The 21,921-nt window shown below is 39.0% G+C and overlaps 1 protein-coding gene across 4 annotated transcripts in view; it reads left to right on the top strand.

Moving 5' to 3' along the window:
* Positions 1–343: 343 nt before the first annotated feature.
* rbfox3b (RNA binding fox-1 homolog 3b) overlaps positions 344–21,921 on the top strand; it is a 210,836-nt gene continuing 189,258 nt past the window's right edge. For all 4 annotated transcript variants that reach the window (XM_077202265.1, XM_077202267.1, XM_077202266.1 and 1 more), the window contains exon 1: positions 344–435. The gene's annotated coding sequence lies outside the window, so the exon portion shown is untranslated. The remainder of the gene's footprint in view (positions 436–21,921) is intronic.

The following is a 21,921-nucleotide window of genomic DNA, read 5'->3' as shown; positions in this document are numbered from 1 at the left end:
GTTCCGACACTCCCCAATGTCATTTTTATGTGATTTATTTTCTCCAGGATTTACATTTACGGAATCAGATTTATAGCTATTTCAGGATATTCTTATTTATAAAATTAAATTAAAAAACTAAATTTCAGCATTTTTCAGCATTTGCCCTCATAATAAACAGAATCAAATGTAATATTTTGGCTGTATTATTGTAGACCCTGCGTAAGCCTTGTGTGAATCATGTGTAATTTAGTAGTGTGTGAGGATCAGATGAGCGTGCGTGTGTGTGTGTGTGACGGTATTCTCCTCCCACCTTCTCTCTCGTCTCTCTCTCTCTCGCTCCATCACTCTCTCTGCTGGTGTTCCTCATCTGTAGCTGGTGTATCGCTGGAGCCGTGTGTGTGTGTGTTGTGTTTTGGAGGAGCGCGTGCTGATCGCTCAGGATCGTGAGCGTCTGTGAGTATTCACTTCTGCAGTCAGTGTGTGTAGAGACCGACAGCTCAAGTGTGTCAGAGAGTTCCTGGACAGCTGTGTTCTAAATCTATATTCTATTCTATTCTATTCTATTCTATTCTATTCTATTCTATTCTATTCTATTCTATTCTATTCTGCTTTGTGTGTATTTCCTACTGGTCACTGTTTGTGATGCTTTTTGGTATTGTTGAATCTCACCAGTAAAGTATTTTGAATGGAGAGAGAATGGATGATGGTATTGTTTAGGAAAGCATTTACTCTCTCTCTCTCTCTGTGTGTGTGTGTGTGTGGTCATTAGTTGAACTCTTCAGCTGTCTCTCTTTCAGAACAACATGTTTATTCATACTGCTGTTTGTTTGCACAACAGAAGATTCATTACAGGCTTTTCTTTCTGAGTCACAGAATGACTTTATGATTCACACTTTTGTTTGATGCTCATGTCTTTGATTAGTGGTGCTTGTTGCGTCGAGTCACGCTAGTAGATTTGGACAAGCCTGTAAAACAAACCCGAGCATTAAATGTCAGTGTGTATTCGCCCTTGGTGAGGATAGGTGTGTTTTCACTTTACTAAAGCGTCTGAAGTCGTGCTCAGTTTCTCGGGCTGCAAGTGGAGTTCAACCCTTTAAATGCAGCTAATGAATATTAATCACGTTGCCTTAATTAGTGAGGTGGAGCTGATCTGGGATCTGTGCTCACATTTTTATTTCGGTTTCGGTTTCATTTTGGGTATCTTGCCTGGAGCTCATTATATTTTTATTTTTGTTATACGAATTTATAGCGCGGGTTTTCCCAAGAAGTTTCAATGTTTTTGTTTTCGTCTTGTGGCTAAGAAAATTTCCTATTAAATGCGATTTTGTGTCTTTTTAATTAATTATTTATTCAAGGTTGATATTTGAGGTGCTTATTGTAGTTCACAATACAGTTAAAATGCGAAAATAAATTTATTTAGCATTAAGAAAATTAAGGCCATTTTAAGTCCTTTAATATTTATTATTTTATTTTATTTTATTTTTGTGGTTAGATGCGACCCGGACACATTTTCTCGAGATGCACCTATAAAAAGTTTTATTTTTAGTGTTTTCACATTTCATTTTAAACGCCTATTTCAAGAGGTTGGTAAGTACAGTGTCTGTGATGTTTCCAGTATGGTGGTGTTGTAGTTCCCTCAGCAGTTGTCAGTGATTTCTCTGTGAACGCAACCACAGATGGCACTTTGTCATGTTGTAACGTTTGGGCTTTGAGTAAACCGCCGCTGTACTCTTCACACGCGCTCCTGTGAGGCGTTGTTGATGTTGCAACAGCCCTTCAGAATTTGGCGAGTAAAACAGGATGCAAAAGAAAGGTACATGATGCTAGTCGCAGGAGCTTAAACCCCCTGAGCTGCTGTACGCCGCTAAATCTACTCCACTTTCATTTGTCTGAGAGAGAGAGAGAGAGAGAGAGAGAGAGAGAGAGAGAGAGAGAGAGAGTGTTTGGAGTGATGCGGAGGGAATGGCGTGGGTGTAGCGGGGAAGATAACTGTCATCGCAGCGCACGCCGCTCGCATATACACAGTTTTGTGACAGTAAGTGTCAGTTTTTAGATAGGAAAGTGTGCAGGCTGTTCTCGTCTCAGACGTGTGGTCCCATCACTGTCTTATGAGATCTGTAAGGTTGTTCCACTCTAAATCAAACGCTCGTGTCCAAGGAAACGATGCGAGGCTCACTGTGAGGAACGAAGGTCACGGCAATCCAAACATGGCTGCATCCCAAATCACATACTTCTGCTACACAGTGAAAGTGTGCACTTCAGTTGTGATGGAATACTTTTGACAACGTGTTCAAGCACACGCAGTAGAAACCAGGCTGGGTCTCGGATTTTAAATGATCAATGTTGACTCTGTATACTTCTTAAAACATTGTTTCTAGTCTTTATGTGCACAAATCATCAGTGTTATTATAAATTCAATTTTGTCTTCATAATTTTAGACCAAAAAAGCTGATTTTATCAGTTCCATTTTTATGAATAACCTGTTTCAATTGGAAATAAGGCACATACCAAGTGTAAAACTGTTTATTTAGATTTAAAAAAAAAGTCAGTTGAAAAGATGTTACAAACTTATTTTAAGCACAAGGGGTTAAGTAAAAACTAAAACGAAACAACACAATATTAGTCAATGCATGCATTCAAGAATCTTGATTTTAGTCCATTTGCATAAATGCTTGATGGATATTTTTGTCCTAATGCATGCATGCCTGGTGGTTAATATAAGTCCAAATTGCATGCACACATGATGGGTAATAGTTCAAATGCATGCTTGCATGGGTAATAGTAAGTCCAAATTGCATGCACACATGATGGGTAATTACAAATGCATGCTTGCATGGGTAATATTAGTCTAATTGCATGCTTGCCTGATGGTTAATTTTAGTCCAAATAGAATGATTGGTGGGTGGGTAATATTTGACTAAATGCATGCATGCATGATGGGTAAAATTAATCCAAATGCAATCATGCATGATGGGTAAAATTAATCCAAATGCATGCATGCATGATGGGTAAAATTAATCAAAATACAAGCATGCATGATTGGTAAAACAAATCTAACTGCAAGCATGTATGACCAGTAAAATTAATCCAAATGCATGCATGTTGGGTAAAATACATCCAAATGTATGCATGCATAATGGTTGTTGACATTAGTCCAAATGGATGCATGATGCTTCAAAAATCCACCAAATAGTACACCAACACAACCACTTTTGACACACAATTTTCAAAGCATGCTGATTTGTGCTGAGCACATTCTTCCCCTGCATACAACATACGATGTCTGTGAATTTGGATGCAGCCTGTGTGTTCTCTGTGTGTATTGAGTGTTGACTGATGGCTAATTCCCATTAATGATCCCACAAGACTAGTGTTAGTAAAGTGTACATACAAATAAAATGAAGCTATTTATCACATAAACCTGGTTGCAATATCCTCAAAGTTAATTTTTAAATCTTTAAGCTGAAAGCGCTCTTTGTTAGTGAATTTCATCAACTACCGAACGCATCTTAGAGTTAGCGCTACTGACTAGCATGCTAACGCACTCACTTAGCGACTCGGACGGGCCGTTGATCACACGGAGGTGCCACATGGCACGAGCCCAAGGGAAGCTGGTAAAGATAAAGATCAGATGTGTGTGTGCACAGTGCTGACGGGGAAGTGTGCAGGAAGCGCGCTGGACGTCTGGCGGCGGGAATCAATCTGTGTGTTCCGGCTGCTGGCGCAGGTATTGCTTTCGCGATATGATCTCGGCGACCATATTTTAGAGGTCGTGGCAGAGAAAGAAGACAAGGGCAGTAAAACCCCTGACCGCTCATTTCTACGTTTACTGGAAAACGATCCTGCTGCAAGGGATTGTAGGACCTGATGGTGACATCACGTTTGTGTGTTATTAACTAAGGCTCGTTCACACCAAGGACTATTACTATAACAATAACCATAAAAATATAGTTTTAAAAAAGAAAGCAGAGTAATTTTTCAGCGGCATGAGCAATATGAACATTGACAGATCATTCTATCGCTCTGTCTGTCTGTCGATCAATCATTTGTTTGTCCATTCACTCATTTCGCTTTAAAAAAAGTTGCTGCTTTATATTTTTAAGTACAATCAACTTAATGTCTTTTCAACTTGAATTACAATAAACTGACTTAAAAAATGAGTTGAATCTTGTATAACAAAAAAGTTGAAAATTACTTGCAATGTAAAATGTAGTGTTCTATTTTTCTATCATTCTAATGTTTTATCGTTCTGATGTTCTATCGTTTGATCGTTCTGTCAATCTATGGATTGTTCTGTGTTTCTATTGTTCATTCTATCTATCTATCGTTCTATTGTTAATTATATCTGTCTGTCTCTGTCTTTCTTTCTGTCTGTCTGTCTTTCTGTCTGTCTATCATTCTGTTATTCATTCTATTTATCTATTATTCTGTTTCATTTTATTGTTTTATGTATCGTTCGTTCTGTTGTTTGTTCTATGTATCATTCAATGGTTCTGTCTGACTGTCTCTCTCTCTCTCCCTCTCTCTCTCCCTCTCTCTCTTTCTCTCTCTCTCCCTCTTTCTCTTTCTCTTTCTCTCTCTCTCTCTCTCTCTCTCTCTCTCTCTTTCTCTTTCTCTTTCTCTTTCTCTTTCTCTTTCTCTTTCTCTTTCTCCTCTCTCTCTCTCTCTCTCTCTCTCTCTCTCTCTCTCGTGGAGTGTTTGGCGGTGTTTATAGACTGGCAGTATACGGTCCGAAACATGCAGAAACACACGCTCATGTTTGCGCTGACAGATTGTCTGGCCATATGTGTGAGTAACAGACAGTGAGGAGAGGTGTTGACAGTCAGATCTGGTTGTGATCAGACGTGTTGCTGGGAATTTGACTGATTTATTTATAAATACTAAAGGCTGGCCAGATCATTCCTCCATCTGTACAGCCTACGTTTCATTTCTCTTTTATTATCTCATCTCACCCTGTGTTCTTGAGTGGCTTTGAGTCTTTACATGAACACTTCTGTACATCAGAGCAGAAGTCGTCCCAGTAAACATCTGGCATGATGCTGAAGATGTTTATTGTCTTCTTATAAGTCCAATTATGCTATTAGTCAAAGGGTTATTACATATTTGCATCCTCTCCTACTCTTCCAATTAAGCAGGTGGTTTTGCTACTGTACCTTTAAGACTTTGTTGAAGGTGTAAATAAAACAGATTATCGGAGTATGTTTTACAAAATACTATTTCAGGCTTTCTACTTCAAAATATTAATGCAGTGTGTTACTTGCTGTTTCTCTGCAATTAATTGTGAATTTCCATAGCGATTTTTGAGTGAACATTATTTATACGCCATTGTTTGCTTGTAAACAGCATGATTGCTTTAGTAACTGTAGGTATTAAGTACATAAGAGTGCATTTTCATAGAAACTGAAATAATAACATATTGACACAATCTAAACAAGCATTTTACACATGAATGAGTCTCTGAATCATTTTAGGTTCATGGAATATGGAATTCAGACAATTAATAGGCTAATCTTAATATATTTATTCAATGCCAAATGACATGAACTTTTAAAATGTCATTAAATACATAAATTGTCATCATTAATCATTATTATGTAGCTCTCTGCGACTAAAAATGGCAAATGCACCATGAATGATCATAAACTTACTGCATTATATATAAAAATTAGGGCTGTGAAAAGATTAATCATCATTAATCCCATCCAAAATAAAAGTTTGTTTACATAATATATGTGTGTGTACTGTATAATTATTTTGTATATATAAATACACACACATACATGTATATATTAAAGAAAAATGTGTTATTTATAATATATTCAATATTTATATTTATATATAATATAAATTATATATAAATATATAGGCTTTTTACAGTATATACATGCAAATATTTCTTAAATATATACATGCATGTGTGTGTATTTATAGAAACAAAATAACTATACACAGTACACATACACATATGTAAACACAAACTTGCATTAATCGTTTCACAGCCCTAATAAAAATATATTTGTAATATAAATGATTTGTAAATTTTCTGACGCTGTGCATTCATAAGTATTTTTGTACATCCAAACATACAAAACTGATTTATTTTGGTGTTTGAGTTTATTTAGTGGCTCCGATATAGAGTGTGTTTTCTGAGCATAAACGACAACAGTAAAGCAAACAAACTCAACCTCATTTCATCGCAAACCTTTAACTCTCTTTCTTTTGTGGAGCACAAACAGAGATATTTCCATATATCCATTATATATAAACTTGTATTCCCTATATCTATATTTCCATGCAGTCTAGGTACCGAAGCTCCAGACATCATGGTAATTGCCAGGTTAAGTCACCCAGGTTTGAGGGCGAGTGAACGTTCTCCTCATGTGTTGTGATGAAACCCCGCTGGTCTGACTGTGTGCTGGTTCTCAGTCACTCTACACGAGTGTGTTTCTCTCCTGCTGGGCGTCTGAGGGGTTTTTCTGAGAGCTTTCTGCCCCCCGTCGACCTCTATTCATTGACAGTGTAATGTTGTCAAACGCTGGGGACGCGAACACACGCTCGGCGATTCATTACCGGCATGTTCTCGTTTCATTCAGCGCTGTCACTCTATTCCTCCTGTGAAAGCGGATTACACATTAACCTCGTTTACACCTGGTTCCAGTATCAATCCAGTTTGGAAGCTTAAAATTGCTTGTGTTTGGCAGACGCTCTTGCTCATAAGAGGGTTTATTGTCGTGTTTGTCATTAGCGGAAAAAGTATTTTCAGTTTCACCAATTTTCATCATTCCTGTTCTCTCTCTCACACACACACACACACACACACACAGACACACACACACACACACACACACACACACACACACACACACACACACACACACACACACACACACAGTGCATTATATATATATATATATAATGTATCTTTATGTGGGTGTGTATGTGTGTTTGTGTGTGTATATATATATACTGTATACATTAGGGATGCACCGATATAAAAACATTGGCTGATACCGATAGTTATTTTTATTGGAAAGCCGATAACCGATATTTTGGCCGGTAAATCCAAATTTTTAAATAATATTTGAGATCCTGATTACAAAAACAACAGTCTCACCATTAAAAGCCATCTCCCAAACACACAATTATAATGCTCTTATAAATCCTCTATAAATGCCCTATAATTCTAATGTAGCCTATATGACAGACTTAACTGTTGCACTGAACTGTATTTTCATGTTTTTAAGTGATTTCAATCATATTTCAAGTAATTCAAAAGCATCATGATGAACAGTGCGCATCTGAAGTGTCTCAGCTGAAGGAAAAAATACATTATTTATCGACATTAATATATCGTTCAAATTTTATCAGGCCAATAACAATCACATTAAAAATGAACACCATTATCAGTAAATATAAAGTTAATAAAAAATAATGTTTGTTTATTTATGTACAAAAAGAAACAGATTGAAAATAGCAAGTTTTACATATTAGAAGACAAATAAACATTAACAAAACCAAAGTAGAAAATAATTCAGCTCCGTGTTCTTCTCATTGACACATTTGTGATTCACAACATTTAAAAAATATTTAAATATTTTTTTATATTTTATCTAGTATATGAAGACATGTGATGAAGACATGAATATGCAGTGCATAGCAGGAATGATCCGTCAAACATGTGTTGTGTGTGTGTGTGATTGTGTGTGTGTGTGTGTGTTATGACTGACAGATGGAGGGCGTTAGATTGCACCGAACACATCTGTTGCATTCAGCTAATTCATCTCATTAGCGAGATGTTCAGAGGGGGACTGAGAGACACGTGTGTGTGTGTGTGTGTGCGCGCGCGCCGTGGGTGGCAGATTGCATCGCCCGCTTCCTTCCTGCGCAGGTCACGGGGTCACCTCGCATCGATTGCGCCGCAACATCCAAATATGAATTTGACAAGGAGAGACACTCACAATAACATGCGTACACACACACACACACACACACACACCCACACACCGCACTCATGAACACCCGTGCCCACATATGTAAACAGCATCCGTGTTCATTTTTGTTTGTAAATGAGTTGAAATATAGAAGCTCTTCAGGTAGTCTTCTGCTGAATAATGAATGAGTTCGCTGTCCGTACACACAGATGGCGGTCGTGTGACATGACTGCCACTTCTATGAACATAAATGCACATATTTATAACGGTTTATGATTGTTGTCGCCATGCCCACCACTACATCGCCATGACAGCGTCTAAGGGGAGGAGCTTAAGAGACTTTTAGCACATGTATGTTCAGAGTTTGCGGCATAATGTTTCTGATCATGAGCTTCATCTCATCTGCTGTTTTTTTTTTTAAAAACAAGCAAAAATCATATTTGCTGCAATGCACTTATAATGTGGCAGTGTTATGGAGCATTTAAGAGCTAAAATGTGGTGCATTTATACATAAATAATTCATTTAAAAACCCATTTAGAATTTGATTTGTGAAGTGTCTCTAAATTGTCCGTACTAGCCGGATGAATTACTCTTTATGCATTACAGATGTTTTTTTTTCTCCATGCAAACAGTCCATGTATTTGCTTATGTTCACGTCAGTCTCAATTCAACACTTTTTTTGTGTGGCTCTGCTTTTGAAACTCAGAAATTGCATGTCAATTTCAAATAATTAAGAAGAGACGTCCAGTAACACATTGAATTAAACTAAAAATGTTGAAGTAGCAAGACGGAAATAGTGTGTTCTTGTAAAACTTAATAAGCATCATGAACAAATACTGTTAATGAAGCTAAAATTGATTTGAACCCAGAACATTGTTTAACTGTAAATCAAGATGGAAGAATGAAGGTGGTGTTTTGTAAAACTTCAGAAAAAGTCATTTTGCTGTGTGTTTTAAAACGACTAATGAGCTCCAGCTGACTGATGTACGTCACTTCTGTACATGAAATACTGTATGTGTATAGCATTTTAAAATGCCCCTATTATGCTATTTTAAACGCTCCTAATTTTGATCTGGAGTCTCCAACAATAAGTTTACATGCAGGTCAAAAAGACATTTTCTCATAATATACATTGCAGCATCACCTCTTTTCTCAGTGTCTGAAACGGTTTGATAAAGAATTGTCTCTCTTAACCCTCCTTTCTGAGAGCTTACTCTACTCTGATTGGTCAGATGGTTCAGTCTGTTGTGATTGGTCTACTCTGATTGGTCAGATGGTTCAGTCTGTTGTGATTGGTCTACTCTACTCTGATTGGTCAGACGGCTCAGTCTGTTGTGATTGGTTTACTATACTCTGATTGGTCAGATGGCCCAGTCTGTTCCGATTGGTCTGCTCTGATTGGTCAGATGGTTCAGTCTGTTGTGATTGGTCTACTCTACTCTGATTGGTCAGATGGTTCAGTCTGTTGTGATTGGTTTACTATACTCTGATTGGTCAGATGGCCCAGTCTGTTCCGATTGGTCTGCTCTGATTGGTCAGATGGTTCAGTCTGTTGTGATTGGTCTACTCTACTCTGATTGGTCAGACGGCTCAGTCTGTTGTGATTGCTCTACTCTACTCTGATTGGTCAGATGGTTCAGTCGGTTGTGATTGGTCTACTCTACTCTGATTGGTCAGACGGCTCAGTCTGTTGTGATTGGTCTACTCTGCTCTGATTGGTCAGATGGTTCAGTCTGTTGTGATTGGTCTACTCTACTCTGATTGGTCAGATGGTTCAGTCTGTTGTGATTGGTCTACTCTACTCTGATTGGTCAGACGGCTCAGTCTGTTGTTATTGGTCTACTCTACTCTGATTGGTCAGACGGCTCAGTCTGTTGTGATTGGTCTACTCTAGGCTTGGGCGGTATCCAAATTTTTATACCGTCAAACCTCCTCCCTATTTTATCGGGGTATACGGTATTACCGCGACTAATTAAAAATTATGACATGAGGCTCAGACAGCGTCACCAAACTGTTGGCTTGTGCCTACACCGTTCAGAAACTGAATACCAGATCGGGCAAAAAAATAAAATAATAAAAAAACAAAAAAAAACGAATGGCCAACTGATGCCGGCTGACGGCATTAAATGTAATATGAGCCGTAGCCCTGTTTAGACACGACTATTTTCAATACGTGGGCCGTTATAATATGGTGGCGCTAAATAATTTTTTAACCCAGGTTCTGAGGGGGTGGTAGATATAAATACTATTTATAAATGAGCAAAAATGGGACAATTAATAATATTTAATTATTTTAATTATGACAATTGTATTCATTTTATTAATTAATTTAAATTAAATTAACAAGCATCAAGCAAGAAGTGCGTTTGTGAATCCGGTGATTGATTTTTATTAATACAACTTTTCTGTCAGTGCTGCAAAGATTAAGTTGACGATCGCCATCTCCTAGTGAACTATATATAGAGTGAACGCATATATAGAGAGAAATGCAAATCATGGATTACATAATCAGAAGGTATAGGCTAACCTTTTTCTTTTCGTTTTGAATTGTTTCGTTTAATGAAATTTCAAGCTTTATTTAGATATCTGTCATGTCTGTGAGACATACATTGAGTTTCGGTTAATTTATGATGAGATTTCAATGCAAGTGACCGCGGCGCGCCAGCGCACGATCATGTCATGATTATGTTGTCTGTTATATTTGATTCTTATTTATTAAATCCAGGCAATTGGTTGATAAAAAAATTATTAAAATTAAGATACAATTTATACAAAACGAAATTCACTTTAAAGAAAGGCCTTTTACAAAATGAAACTTAATTAATTGGTCAATGTCTGACTCCCGATGCATCCCATCTTACTTGTGCTGTTCAGTTTTCATAATCAACGTAAAAAAAGTAACATTATAATATTTTAACAAATATAAACTAATGCGCTTATTTAATGAACTCGGGGCAAAATGCATCCTCACAGCAGTGAGTGGGTGGTTGTTTCGGAGATGCGACATTAGGTTAGAGGTGTTTCCATCTCTCGCGGTCACCTTTTTTATTGCAACATTTACAAATTGCCTCGTCAGTATTTACCGCCTCTCCCTTCTCTCTCTCTCTCTCTTTCTCCTCCACACTGTCACTTGATGACAACTACATGAGCATTTTTAGTCATTGAATAAATTATAATTATATATTATATATGAGTGCCGGTAATGACGGTATTGAAACTGATACCGTTGCTATTTTAAGACCCCGCGGTATACAATATTACCGTAATACCGCCTAACCCTAGTCTACTCTACTCTGATTGGTCAGATGGTTCAGTCTGTTGTGATTGGTCTACTCTACTCTCATTGGTCAGATGGTTCAGTCTGTTGTGATTGGTCTACTCTGCTCTGATTGGTCAGATGGTTCAGTCTGTTGTGATTGGTCTACTCTGCTCTGATTGGTCAGGTGGCCCAGTCTGTTGTGATTGGTCTACTCTGCTCTGATTGGTCAGATGGTTAGGTCTGTTGTGATTGGTCTACTCTACTCTGACTGGTCAGACGGTTCAGTCTGTTGTGATTGGTCTACTCTAATCTGATTGGTCAGATGGTTCAGTCTGTTGTGATTGGTCTACTCTGCTCTGATTGGTCAGATGGTTCAGTCTGTTGTGATTGGTCTACTCTGCTCTGATTGGTCAGATGACCCAGTCTGTTGTGATTGGTCTACTCTACTCTGATTGGTCAGATGGTTCAGTCTGTTGTGATTGGTCTACTCTGCTCTGATTGGTCAGATGGTTCAGTCTGTTGTGATTGGTCTACTCTGCTCTGATTGGTCAGATGACCCAGTCTGTTGTGATTGGTCTACTCTACTCTGATTGGTCAGATGGTTCAGTCTGTTGTGATTGGTCTACTCTACTCTGATTGGTCAGATGGTTCAGTCTGTTGTGATTGGTCTACTCTACTCTGATTGGTCAGATGGCTCAGTCTGTTGTGATTAATCTACAGCTCACAATGTGTGTTGGAAACGAAACACCTGAATTTCAAACTCTGGATCTTCCTCAGCACTTTATACACAGTGATATGAACAGTAATGATGCTGTCGTTTTTTCTGTATCAGCTCTAGTGCGAGTCCTCATCCTTTTGAAGTACATCAAAGTGGGTTTGCTTTCGCACTGCAGAAAACAGCGTCTTCTCGACATGAACAACATAAACCAAACTCAGTCTCCAGTCTCAGCTACAACTACAGTGTTTGAGGGTCAAAGCAGACATCGTTCGCAAGCAGCCATTGAAGAATATAGGCTGGTGTTATGCACATTTGTTACAAACCTATGTATGCTAATTCATGAAGTGAGACTGGAATTACTGACGACTTGTTTTCAGCCAGTTTAGAATTGATTATTTCCTTTAGGAGAAAAAAGCTTTATTTATCTACACTTTGATCTTTAAAACTTTGCAGACATTTTAAATTCACAAACAGCTGCACACTAAACAAAGGTAATATCCGAAACAGTACAATAGGGACACTTCAAATGAAGATAATTCAGTAACACACACTCTTTGCAATGGCTCCAATCAGTATTGGACTCATGTCTGAATGTCACTGAATTCAAATATTTTAGAGCTTGTCTCTTCTTTGCTCTTTTTGATATCTGCTTTTATTGAACGATGAATGTATTTCTGGAGTTTAAATGGATCAAAGCTTGTTCTGTGGTGAAGCACATTTTGTTGAGAGCTTTTTTAATGTAAAATACAGCACTGAAAATGTTTTTCAATGTATAAACTTAAGGAACTAGAATATATTTGTCCAGATTCGGTTGAGAGCCAAAGACACACACACACACACACACACACACACACACACACACACACACACACACACACACACACACACACACACACACACAGTGCTTTCTTTTTATAGAACAAGCTCTCATTAAACATGAATAATTACTCTGTCTACATGCATGTTTGCACACGTGAGCATCATCAAAGTCCCTCTTTATTTTTGTTTGCACTGAATTCAGAGAGCTAAAGGATTCGTACTCGGTGACTTCAATATATAAATGAGCTCTCTTGTGATTGGCTGACCTGTGGATTGGTGTAGTTCACACTGATGTTCATTAATGCGGGTCAAGTTGCCGATATGTAAATGTAGGCTGTCATATGTTAATGAGCTCTTTCTTGGGATATTGTGAATCATGAATATTCATTTTCAAGTTTTTGTTGTGTAGTTTTCAGTAAATGTTCTGTAAGTTTAATTATGTCACATAGATCAATATTTTCATGCCGAAATTTTTATTTTTATTTAAAGTTGTAAATAAAACAAATTAGGGCTGTGAAATGATTAATTGCGAGTAATCACATCCAAAATAATAGTTTGTGTTTACGTAAATATATATGTGTGTGGTGTGTAATTGTTTTGTATATATAAATACACACACACATGTATATATTTAAGAAATATTTGCATGTATATACTGTATATATAAACATTTATATATATACACACATATATATATTTTTTTATATATATAAACACATTAACAAACTTTTATTTTGGATGCGATTAATTGCGATTTATCGTTTCATAGCCCTAAAACAAATATTCTTGGAGTATTATTTCAGCCTTTATAAATTTCACATTTAATCCAGTGTAACTTGCTATTTCTTTGTAATTATTTACGAAATGTAAAATTTTCCATCACGTTATTCCATTTGAAGTTATAGAAAATATTATGAAGCATAAATAGATTGTCTGTTTGTCGAATGATCATGTTGTTGTCTGTTACTGGTGGACATTGAGCTCATGAGAAGGTTTGTTTGTCGTGGTCTTCAAATGCAAAGTGTTGATCTGAGATTCTGGGACGTTTGAAACCCTCTCCGGCCTCATGTCACGCTGATATGCTAATATGTATATGCTAATCATCCAGAACCATTGTTTTTCCATCTGACATGATCACTGTACCATGATGCCGCCGCAGTATTGTGTGTGGGACACGTTCTTCAGGGGTTTAGGGTGTTAATTTCAGGGGTTATTTGAGGACACGCTGATGTAGGGAAGCAGGACAGCTGTATTTGCATCATAGTGAAGCCATCTAGTGGAGAAACTGAGCAAATGCAGACTGGATCGTTTTATATGAGTCACACGTACACTGCAGTCCATGCATGAACTTTTTTTTCAAAGTCTATTCTGCTCAACAAGGCTGTGATTATTTTATCAAAAATACAGAAATAATGTGACAAATTATTACAATTTAAAATAAAGTTTTCTATGAGAATATATGTTAAAGTGTAATTTTCATCATTATTACTCCAGTCTTCAGTGTCACATGATCCTTCAAAAATCATTATAATACGATGATGTGATGCTCAAGAAACATTTCTGATTATTATCAGTGTTTAAAACGGTTGTTTTTGCGGAAACATTGATACATTTTGTTCAGGATTCTTTGATGAATATAACATTTAAAAGAACAGCATTTATTTGCAATAGAAATCTTTGTAACATCATTATATTCATGTACTATGGCATTTACACTGTATTCTAATATACTTTGAAGAATATTGTAGCGAGTTAATGATTCAAAGTTGGATTTTTGATCGGCAGACATAATCAATACATTTTTCAGTAGTACAATATCCTTAAGTCATCTTTCATAGTATTGTCCAAAACAAGGTATTACCATAATACTTTTGGTAAGGGAAAACACTGAAACATGCATTAGTCACAGGAACGGGTGTACGGCAGCTTCTGCTGGTTTGCTGGCGTGTTTTCAGCACGTTTTATAGTTGATTAGAGCAGATGTGTGTGATTACTGGCAGTAGATGGCAGTCGAGTCCTCCGTCTGTCTGGATTCATCACTCACACACTCTCAAACACACGCACGCACACACACACACACTCACTCACTCACATACTTACTCATGCACACACGCACACACACTCATTCATACTCACACTCGTTCATACTCACACGCTACCATTGCACACACACACACACACACACACACACACACACACACACACACACACACACACACACACACACACACACACACACACACACATGCACGCACTCACACATTCATACTCACACACACTCGTGGATTGCTGTTCGTTCGAGTGTGTGTATGCAGAGGCGAATAGTCTTTATGATCTTTATTCCTGCAGCTCAAAGGCTCCCGCAGAACTCAGAGGCGCTTCGTCTCGAGCGGGACACACACTGTGTTCCTGAGGGGGGAAACACTACTGGTGTTACTGCACTACCGAGAGCAGAACCTGCTGCGTGTGTGTGTTCGTGTGTGTGTGTTAAACCTGCCTGTTCACACGTGCGCTGCATTGGGACTCATTCAGTGTCGCAATTATCTCTCTCTGTGTGTGTGTGTGTGAGAGAGAGAGAGAGAGAGAGAGAGTGTGTGTGTGAGTGTGTATCCATGTAAGGCAGTTAATTGAAATGCAGAAAGACTGACAGTAATTCGATTAGGATGGAGCAGCACTAGGTCCAGTGTGTGAGTTTGTGTTTGTGTGTGTGTGTTGAACTGATATCTGAGTAGTTGTAATTCATTTAAGAATGGACAGGCCTAAACACACCCTTCATTAAGAGATCTGTCTCTTTCAATACGATGCCACCAAAATGAGTAAAACTCATGAGAGCTGTAGAAAATATCCAGTTCATATCTGAATCTCCACATGCAGTGAACAGTGTTTATATCATGTTACCACAGTTTTATTGACATAACTACAGTAGTTGGGTGGTATGGTTACCATGGTGATATGGTCTGTCTCTATTAAAGTGAGAATCACATTAGTCTGATCTCATCAACACACTGCTGGAGACTCTCTCTCTCTGTGTGTGTGTGTGTGTGTGTGTTTGTGTGTGTGTGTGTGTCTGTGTGTCTGTGTGTCTGTGTGTGAGAGAAACATTTTAATAGCTGCAGTATCGATGTGTTCGAGATGGAGAGAGAGAACTGTTGTAAAAGTGTATAAAGTCTGGTAGATTAGATCATTTCTGGAGGTTTTCTGATGGTTTATATGCTGTGAATCATCATGTGACAGTTCAGACAGTGCAAAACTGCAAACCCCACATACAGGACACTTGTGTTTGAGTGTTTCAGATCTGCTCAGATCTCTTGGCCACTCTGTGTTGAGTTTGAGTTAGTCAGGAGTAACGTTTAGTTCTTAACAGTCAGTGTGTGAATGTTCTTGTTTAACTCCACATCCAGGAAGAACAAGGTCTAATGTCAATATGAGTTTAATCTTCGTTGTCTTAAACGCATGCTGAAACTGCAGCAGCTGATTCGTGTGTGTGTGTGTGTGTCTGTGTGTGTGAGCGTGTGTGTGTGTGAGTGTGCGTTCATGCGTGTGTGCGTGTAAACTACTCACACTTGGTCTACGTCTACATTCATCCGGATACGAGACTGTGTGTGTGCCTACGAGAGTGAGTGTGTGTGTGTGAGAGAGAGAGTGTTTGTGTGAGTGTGTGAGCGTGTGCATGTGTGAGCATGTGTCTGTGTGTGTATACAAGAGTGAGTGTGTGTGTGAGACAGAGAGTGTTTGTGTGAGAGTGTGAGCGTGTGCATGTGTGAGAGTGTGTGTGTGTGCCTACGAGAGTGTGTGTGTGCCTACGAGAGTGAGTGTGTGTGTGTGTGTGTGAGAGAGAGAGTGTTTGTGTGAGTGTGTGAGAGTGTGTGTGTGTGCCTACGAGAGTGAATATGAGCGTTTGCATGTGTGAGTGTGAGCGTGTGCGTGCGTGCGAGTGAGTGTGTGTGTGTGTGTGCGTGCGTACGAGAGTGAGTGTGTGTGTGTGAGAGAGAGAGTGTTTGTGTGAGAGTGTGAGCGTGTGCATGTGTGAGAGTGTGTGTGTGCGTACTAGAGTGAGTGTGAGGCCCCATCCACACTACTGCGTTTTAGTTTAGAAACGGAGAATTCAAACGAATACGATCTCCGTCCACACCAGCGTTTGAGATGCGCATTAGAACTGATCCCCGTCCACATTAAAACGACTAAAAACGCGGATCACGTGACCATTCACCTACACTGGGCATGCGCGTGCCGGTGTAAACAAGAAACGGATTGATTATTCCTCAGATTTCGCTGAGGTTGTTAAGTGCCGATCTGGACATTCAAGAGTTTTCGCACCATTCTTCAGGAACTACAACTTCATTGATAAAATTATCCCACCATGCGCTGGTTCTTCCCGGCTTAACCCATAACCGACGCTCCATGTATGGTCGATACCGCCGCTGCACACGGGAACTGTCACAGATCGCTGGAATAATAGCTTGCCTCCGGTGCATGTAGGCAGTTATAGCATTGTGAAATGCAGATTTACTTGCACTACCGTAACTGGTAGTCCAGACTGTTGTTGTATGTTTTCTTCCGTTGTATGACATCCAATCAGAGAGCCGAGCGTGAGCCTCTGCGTCATCGTTTCTAAAGTCCTCCGTTTTGACCCGTCTTCACTAAAACGCCCTCCGGAGATTCAAAACGCAAAACGGGGTCGGCAGCGTTTCTAAACTTCTCCGTTTTAGGTCTTCGTTTTTGCCGTTTTAGTGTGGACGGGAGGTGCAAACGTAGCAAAAGGTCTGCGTTTCTAAACTAAAACGTAGTAGTGTGGAGGGGGCCTGAGTGTGAGTGTGCGAGAGAGTGTGTGTGTGTGTGTGTCTGTGTGTGAGTGTGAGTGTGTGCCTGCATTTATATTACATTGCGGGGACCAAATATGCCCACAATGATAGTAAAACCTGAGATCACCTACACTGTGTGGAGCAGCCAGCAGTCCCACGAGGGAAATGGTTTAATAAATATTCTAAACTTAAACCAGAAAGTTTTCTGTGATGGGCAGGTTTAGGGGTAGGATTAGTGTAAGGGGAGAGAATATACAGTTTGTACAGTATAAAAACCATTATGCCTATGGAGAGTCTCCACAAAGATAGCGAACCAGACGTGTGTGTGTGTGTGTGAGAGAGAGAGAGAGAGTGTGTGTGTGTGAGAGAACGTGTGAGTGTGTGCGTGTGTGTGTGTGTGTGTGTGTACACGTGTTCGTGTGTGTTTGTGTGTGCACATGTGTGTGTGTTCTTGGACATGTCCAGACAGAATCGATGTGCTCCAGCTGTGAATCTGCCCTTTATCACAGTAATATGATTTTCATCGATGAAACAGTTTTTCATAATGCCCTGCAGTGCTTCATAGTTTCACGTGTCAGCTGTGTAATTCACACAAGCGCTGTGATCATGTGAACGTTTACTCCAAACCCTGTTGGGGGTTTTTCTGCTCATTTGCATAAAGTTCGACTCACTCACGTCACCTCAGATGAAGAGCCAGAAACAGATATTCATTCATTCCGGTCATTTGTCCATTAAATAAAGGCTGTTTGCAGGAGCCAAACAATGCGTATTTTATTAATTAATTTACATATTCATCATGGTCATGTTTATTCATATATTCAATAATTCACTTCATTTATTTATTTATTATTTATTTATTTATTTATTTATTTATCTGTGCCCAGCACTGTCACCTCACAGCAGAAGGTCAGGAGTTCAAGAGTTCTTAGGTGGATTGGACATGCCAAATTGTCCTAGAGAGAGAGTGTGTGTGTATGTGTATGTGTATGTGTCTCCTCAGGTAAACCGCAGACAGTGACCCAGTTTGACTTTCTGCAGTTGCTGGAAGCGCTTCTGCAGCTCAGGATGAATTGGGGGCGTCTTATTGTCAAGTGGTGATTTCTGCTTTATGTATTTTTAATCAGTTAGAGGAAGTGTTGGTGTGTTGTAGTTATTTCAGACTGGTTTTGTTCATGAAGAGGGCTCTTCAGCCTAAATATAATGTGTGCTGTTTCTTTCAGCCATGGAGGATTCAGGCTTTTTTTGTTTTTTGCCTCTCTAGATTACCTCAGCCAGAATATATTTAAGATGCTTCTGGGTTTGTTTTCCAGGCCAGTTTTGTTCTAATTCAAACACATCCTGTAAATCAGATGGCGTGTTTAAGGGATTTTCCACACTAATAATAACATTTTGGTTTGAAAATAAAATTTGGTTAGAAAACGCATCTTTTTCTCTCCGTTTTGGCCTTCTGTCCACACTGAGATAGCGTTTTTATTAATGAAAACGAAGCTTTTTGAAAACGCTCTCCAAAGTGAATGAAAACGGCGTTTACATGTTGTAGTGTGGACTGTCAAAACTGAGGTATTTAAAAACGATGACGTAAGTTTAGTCTTGTGACTCATATTATACCAATATTCATGTTTATACCGGTATTGTGCCAGTTATGTGCTGTTCACTTTCACACTGTTGCTAAAATATGTTACTTTGCACACTCTTCATATCACAGTCCTGCAAAGATGACAGAAAATTCACAACAGACTGAGCCATCTGACCAATCAGAGTAGAGTAAACCAATCACAACAGACTGAGTCATCTGACCAATCAGAGCAGAGTAGACCAATCACAACAGACTGAACCATCTGACCAATCAGAGCAGAGTAGACCAATCACAACAGACTGGGTCATCTGACCAATCAGAGCAGAGTAGACCAATCACAACAGGCTGAGTCATCTGACCAATCAGAGCAGAGTAGACCAATCACAACAGACTGAGCCACCTGACCAATCAGAGCAGAGTAGACCAATCACAACAGACTGAACCATCTGACTGAGCAGAGCAGAGTAGACCAATCACAACAGACTGAGCCATCTGACCAATCAGAGCAGAGTAGACCAATCACAACAGACTGGGTCATCTGACCAATCAGAGCAGAGTAGACCAATCACAACAGGCTGAGTCATCTGACCAATCAGAGCAGAGTAGACCAATCACAACAGACTGAGCCACCTGACCAATCAGAGCAGAGTAGACCAATCACAACAGACTGAGCCATTTGACCAATCAGAGCAGAGTAGACCAATCACAACAGACTGGGCCATCTGACCAATCAGAGCAGAGTAGACCAATCACAACAGACTGAACCATCTGACTGAGCAGAGCAGAGTAGACCAATCACAACAGACTGAGCCATCTGACCAATCAGAGTAGAGTAGACCAATCACAACAGACTGGGCCACCTGACCAATCAGAGCAGAGTAGACCAATCACAACAGACTGAGCCACCTGACCAATCAGAGCAGAGTAGACCAATCACAACAGACTGGGTCATCTGACCAATCAGAGCAGAGTAGACCAATCACAACAGACTGAGCCACCTGACCAATCAGAGCAGAGTAGACCAATCACAACAGACTGGGTCATCTGACCAATCAGAGCAGAGTAGACCAATCACAACAGACTGAGCCATCTGACCAATCAGAGCAGAGTAGACCAATCACAGACTGGGTCATCTGACCAATCAGAGCAGAGTAGACCAATCACAACAGACTGAGCCATCTGACCAATCAGAGCAGAGTAGACCAATCACAACAGACTGGGTCATCTGACCAATCAGAGCAGAGTAGACCAATCACAACAGACTGGGTCATCTGACCAATCAGATCAGAGTAGACCAATCACAACAGGTTTTCAGGCGTTTTCCCAAAAGTTTCTCTCCAAAAGGATGGAGAGAAAACGCCGTTTTCAAATGTATTCGGATTAATGTAGACATAGCCTAAGTGTAATAGTTTACACACACACACACCACACACACACACACACACACACACACACACACACACACACACACACACACACACACACACACACACACACACACACACACACACACACACACACGTTAAATCTTCATCCTCTTCCTCTGTGTGTTTGGTGCATTCGTCCAGATTAATGACTCCCATTAAGGGGTTAAGAGCAGGAGACGTGCACCACGACCTCAGTCACACCAGACATTAGTGCAGAGAGAGCCATGCACGCCTCATATAACGCAGGGGCGAATAATAAAATGCAATTAAATTATGCAAATGAGACCGAAAACCCAACACAGTCTCAACCATGTATCCATAGTCTTATACACCCAGGTTTTGTGAGCTGTAGTGATCAATAGCATGGGTCAGGCATGGAAATACCCTCAGTAGAGATGCATTTGATTGCCTTCCGGATTGTTCTTTTATATTTCTATACAAGAAAAGCCAGAGGAAGGCCGATTGGCTGAAACATTGCTCATTAAAATAGCAATGTGACGTTTTAACCCTTTAAGTAGTGTGTGGGATTTATTTTTTTGTAGTGTTTCCAACGCACCTATTTGTGGTGTGCAAGTATATATATATATATAAATATGTTTTTTTTGGTTTATGTTTATATTAAAAGAGGTTTTGCTTTATCTTTTTGCACACTGAATACTTTAAATGCAAAGTTGCTTGTATTCGCAAAATTTTACGCTTTGCTCCAAACCCTAGCGAGTTTTCTTGTCTAGTGACTAAATAGTCAGCTGCCTTCTAAGAAAATATCCTAACAAGTGTAATAACTGATCAGAAACACCCTATGTAGGCAGCAACTCATCTCACTAATAGTGTGAAGGGGAAGCATTAAATTGATCAAAAGTCACAGTAAAGAAATGTATAATGTTATAAAAGATTTCTAAAAACTTTCATGAAATAATCCTGAAAAATCTAAAATATGAATCAGCACAACTATTTCCAACATGATGATAATAATAAATGTTTCCTGAGCATTAAATCATCATATTATAATGATTTCTGAAGGATCATGTGACACTGAAGAGTAATGATGATGAAAATTCAGCTTTGATCACCGGAATAAATTACACTTTAACATATATTCAAATAGAAAACAGCTATTTTAAATTGTAATAATATTTCACAATATTACTGTTTTTACTGTATTTCTGATCAAATAAATGCAGCATTGGAGAGCAGAAAAGAATAGAGTAGAGCAGAATGGAATGCAGTAGAATGGAGTAGAGTAGAAAATCGAGTAGAACAGAGTAGAAAATGGAGTAGAATAGAATAAAATGGAATTGAGTAGAATAGATTAGAAAATGGAGTAGAGCAGAGTAGAGTAGAAAATGGAGTAGAATAGAGTAGAAAATGGAGTAAAGTAGAAAATGGAGTAGAATAGAATGAAATAG

The sequence above is a fragment of the Siphateles boraxobius genome, unplaced genomic scaffold (assembly GCF_051911475.1).
Source record: "Siphateles boraxobius isolate OS27281-9 unplaced genomic scaffold, OSU_SipBor_1 49, whole genome shotgun sequence".
Taxonomy (NCBI): Eukaryota; Metazoa; Chordata; class Actinopteri; order Cypriniformes; family Leuciscidae; genus Siphateles; species Siphateles boraxobius.
Note: the sequence above shows the minus strand (reverse complement) of the source record. Positions and strands in the feature narration are given on the sequence as shown.